Below are 5,451 nucleotides of genomic sequence, written 5' to 3'. Positions count from 1 at the left end.
ATGAGCTTGATGAGTTTCGCATAAAAGCATATGAAATTTTATACCTCTACAAAGAGAATATGAAGAAGTACCATGACCAAAAGATTGAGAAACGCAAATTTGTAGTTGGGGATTTTGTGCTTTTGTTTAACTTTAGGCTGCGCTTGTTTCCAGGCAAACTCAAGTCCAAATGCACTGGTCCATTCTTGATCACTAAAGTGTTCCCACATGGAGCGGTTGAGTTGGAGATAAAGGAGGGTGCAAGTTTCACGGTAAATGGGCAAAGAATCAAGATCTACCTAGGGCATGCGGAGAGTGCCCATGAAGTGGTTGAGGCATATCACCTTGATGAAGTCTGAGTAATCAAGGGTCTTGCGTCGTGCCGCAAGATTAAATCAAGCGCTTCTTATGAGGCAACCAAATGTGTATCCTCTAACCAACAATAGGTTTTTCTATTCTTTGTAGAAATATTTGCATTTTTTTGTTTCGTTATGTTTTACTCAATTTCACGTGTAAATTTTCTTTTATTTTTTTAGTATGTTGGCTAGAGTAGTTTAGGGTCCGTGTCTAAAAATTTTCCAGAAAACATAAAAAGAGTGGTTTAATGGGTGCTCAATGTGAAGGAACCAAACCACAAGAATTTTGCAGAAATTGGTGTGGTGTATAGATCTACGGACCAACCGACAGGTCGTCGTTCCATTGACGGACAATCGATGGTATCCGTAGATCCCAGGTATGTTTTAAAATTTTGTCTAAATTACAGCTTAATCGACGGTGCAGTCGACAGACCGTCGATGGGGTACCGTCAGTTCACAAAAACCAGTGACTCGACCGGCTATATTAAGATATAACCATTCAGATTCCCTCCCACACCTTTTCAAATTCCCTCCCAACTGCTTCCCTCCCCTTATTGCCCTGTTTCTACATCAACTCCCACACTCTCTTCACTCCATTCTCTTCCAAAATAATCAAACTATCCCAAAATCCCAGAATCCCTCAGTTTCTACTCAAAACTTCATAGTTTCTCCGGTCGGTATTCGTAGGCGATACGTAGGTTGGTTGTTACAAGATCACACACTCATTCACTCCACTACAAATTAAAGGTATTTCATTTTCCTTTGCTTAATGAATTCTTGTTCATTTGCTTGTGGAAACGAGTAGATTGTATGTAAGTCTTGAATTAGGGACAAAATTGCATGAAAAACTTGTTAAAATCGGGTTCTATGTCCCTTAGAATGATAGAAAGTGAATGAGTGGGGGTGGAATCTGTATAAAATCACTATGCTTGTTATTTTTTCCGACTTAGGGCTTGATAATCTCTTAGAATCCATGGTTGATATGTGCAAAATTAAAGCCCTAGGGATGATGAATTATTCTTTTTCTTGTTATTTCATGTTGGGTGAACTGGTATTGTGCTTGAAATTGTCCATTTATGGGGTAAAACCATGTCCTAAAAACCTTGTCTGATCAACAGAACGAGACCCACCCTACAGACTATCGGTTAATCTCTGCACCGTTAATGGGGTCCGCCGTTAACTAACCTTTGAATTTTCTTAACTTTGGAATGATGGAAGTGGACTAAGGTTCATCGATTGATCGACTGACCGTTCTGCACGTCCATTGTTTCTAACTGAAACCTTGATCTTCGAACAATTCTGAATTATTTTAAATGTCAGACGACGGAAGTGGACTACGATTCGTCGATTCATCGACGGGTTATTCTGCATGTCCGTCGTTTCTAACTGAAAGTTTTATGGAAAGTACACTTTTAATATTTTCTAAGTGTCCACTAATGGACACTATCGACGGACCGTTGATTCATCGGTGGGCCGTCGATAATGCCCGTCTCACATTTCTGTAATTTTTCAATAACATTTGTCTTGTGTATCCAGGTTCTGTTCGATTATGTTGCCTGCGTAGGTTTATTACAATGAAACTAACAACTTCCTTTTCAGGGAGTTATGTCCCCCAAATCGGACATTGTGTATTCCAGGGGATGGTCTAAGTCTGTGGCACCATCCCGGCGGATGATTGGCTCGTCCGATAGTGAGAGCGATCTAGAATACGTGTCCCCAGGCACCCAAACCCCGACACTAGTTGCAATAGCAACTCAGGGCATCCTTAGTCTTATGAGGAGCACACACTGACCGACACATAATCAGGGTCTGCCTCGGGTTCTAAGGAAGCATCTTGCTTCGAAGAGGCTTCAGGTTCAAAGTCGGCCCACTCTACAGGGTCGAATGAGGCCACATCCTCCGATTTCGGATCACATGGAGCCACTCATCCAGCCGTGCCTGCCCGCCATGCCTCGTCTGATGAGGCCCAGAGTTTGGAGTTTTCTCCGTCACCCCAGCATGATGTCCCTGCACCGGTTGCTAATGAGCCCAACCGGTGGTGCGTAGATGGCCAGTACCAGATATACAGGGATGCCAAGTTGCTGAATGATAAGGGGGTGATGACTCGCATGTTGATAGTTCAGCAGCGTGTTCTTATAGAGAGCCTACACACAGTCCCTGCGGTGCATGAATTATTTACCCACCACTGACTTGAGTGGGCGTCTAGGAGTGTGGTTTATTATAGTAAGGATATGGTGCAAGAGTTCTACGAATCTTACGTAGAAGCTCTCTAAGATTCTTTGGACAGGCGGTCTAACTCCGCCAAACACGCACCGCTCACAGATGTCCGAGTTCGAGGTTACCGGGTGAATATTTCTTCTCCTGCTATCCGCTGCTTCCTATAAGATGCGGACACTAATGCTGAGAGGATTCCTCTCACCCCAGAGTTCGACTACAGGTTGGATGTGGTAAAGAGTGGCCATTTTCAGCAGAGTAAAGAATTGACCGAGTCCACGAAAAGGTGGATTGCACAATGGCTCTCCATCGACGGTGAGGGAGCATACTTGGTATTGGAACCCAGATGCCTTATCAAGAAGTCCAACCTCACTTTTGCAGCCAAGTTCTTCTGGCTATTAGTCTGTCACCGCCTATCCCCCATGGCTGCGGATAATATACTAATTTGGGATAGAGAGGTCTTCGTAGCATCTCTTGTAGACGGGTTGGAGATCAATTTTGCGAGGTTGTTGATTATCGTCATCCATGAGAGGGATTTTAAGTCCTCTATCACTTACCCGTTTGCCTGTATGATTTTTCAGCTGCGCAGGGATGTTATAGTGCCCATTTGGCACAAATATATCCTCTGTACTCCTTCAGGGACAGTGGATATCGATCTCATTAAGGATGAGGAAAATGTGGCGGCATCACGACGAGGGCCCAGAGTTGATTTTGAACTTGGCGGATACGATAGAGAAAGCCCAAGGGGATGATCATGCCACTTTGGATCCTGCCGATACCACCGCGGCTGAGTCTGACCCTGGCACTAGTAGGGCGCCTAGTCCCTCCCGGTCTACCCCACCATGAGCAGCACTAGTCCCGATTGCTAGGTTCCAGAAGCTAGAGGCACAGATGGACACCTTGCTGAACCATATCCGCCTTGGATGCAGAAATCTATTGCCGAGGCAGAGGACCGTATTGAGAAGAAGGTGGCTCAGCAGACAGATATGAAGATTCAAGTAGTCCATCAACTCCTAGATGCATTCGAGCTACGAGTTCTAGCATGCCCAACCCCCATCATTGATCTGACTACTCTTAAGGAGGTTTTGGCGATTCTGCGGGTTGACATGGACAACATACTTGAGATGAGGGGACGCGAGCTTGAGACTGCTCAAGTTGAGCCAGCAAAGGACACAGTTCTTGCTGCACTATTCACTACTCCCACTTCACCACCTCCTGAGCATCATGAGCGTGCCAAGAGGCACCAATCCAGCCATACCACTGAGGGAGATGAGGCACATGCTAGGACGAAGGAGCGGACAGATCTTGAGGCGGAGAGGAGAGCCTCGTTGATTGATGAACAAGCCCGACAGATGAGGGCTTGAGAGTTTCCTAGCTCAAGAGTGGAGGTTGTTGAGAGGAGCACCACTAAGGGTGCGGATACTGCTATGGGCGCTACTTAGGGTGTCCCTTCTGAGGGTGCGGTTTCGAAAATCGGACCCGCCTTCTTGTGGATCTTCAGCGTTATGGGTCTCAGGGTTGCTTCACCTACCACCCTATCTTTATATTTCTTATACATTGGGGATAATTGCATTTTTTGTTAGGGGTGGGGTAAATAGAAAGTGAGTGTTAGGGTGAAATTTGAGTATCCCAACTCACGATTCTCTCTTGGTGGTTTTCTTCCCTGTGTTCTTTTGCCCCAAAAGACTGATTAATTTACAGTCAAACTGGCATGTGTCGTAACTTGTACAAAGTATAAAATGGAAAAATGAAGCATGATGGCTAAACTTTAATGATATCCCATTCTAATAAAGGGCTTGCATAAATAGGTATATATGTTGAATGTTGGCTCTAAGCATGACATAGATATACACCCATTGCATGATCCTCACTCTAACACTCAAACAAGGCAACCGATAATCTGATAATGTAATCTGGTGTCAAGAAAGTGTGATGAGATTTGATTTTTCCTTGTTGGTACTTAGCTAGAACTTGCCTGGTTGGTCTTGCAAAAGGAATCTGTGTTAGACAATTAGGAAAGGATCATAGGCCCTTGTTCAATTTAGCAAACATCTAGCCTAAAGTGAAGTGATCCAAATGAAATTGTTATCCCTCTTTGATCCAAACAATTGATCCTATAATAGACATTCTTTTCTTCACCAACTAAACCCCCCTGGGTATAATGTGTTGGCCCTAGTCCCTCCTTGGACACATACACCTCAAATTAGGCCAAAATCCTAAGTTGAGGGTGGCTAATGCAGAAAACTGACCTCATCTTGCCCCTGACCCAACCTTGGGTAAGTGTACCTCAGGGCAAAGCCATAAGTTGAGGGTGGCTATTATGAGTGAGGACCTGAAAAGTGGGTATGAAAAAGAGTAATGTGGAAAAGAAAAGGAACAATGAACAAGAGAAGTGACTCGATCAAAATTGGCAATTGAATAAACAAAGAGAAAAATAGTGTTGAATAAAAAGAAGTACGAGTCACTTCGACAAACGAGAAAGAAAAGAGAAATAAGGCAAAACATAACAAGAAACGTAGGATAATGAAAGAGGTAGGACGCTTAGCCGTAATGTCAATGAGGGAAACAAGTCACTAAAACATACCCATACATACCATATCTGACCCTTAGCCTAAGTTATAAGCTAATAAAGTCCTATCGTGATCATAAGAGTCTAATATGGTGAACTTAAGAAATGAAAATAAGGGCAAGCCTATGGAGACAAGTACCAACTGGGTGTTAATTTATTTTGAGCGTGAGTGTTGAATAATGATCCTTATACTCAAAGTTATAATCACTGTGTGAAAAAGGAGGATATCTTTTGAAGTGAGGGCACTAGTTGCAATATTGGAAAGTTAGTACCATGGCGAGTGACAAAAAGAGTAGAGGTGTCAGTGCATGGTGAGTGTGTGTCATGGTATGA

The sequence above is a fragment of the Solanum pennellii genome, chromosome 1 (assembly GCF_001406875.1).
Source record: "Solanum pennellii chromosome 1, SPENNV200".
Taxonomy (NCBI): Eukaryota; Viridiplantae; Streptophyta; class Magnoliopsida; order Solanales; family Solanaceae; genus Solanum; species Solanum pennellii.
The sequence above is the reverse complement of the archived record's forward strand: the minus strand, read 5'-3'. Positions refer to the sequence as shown.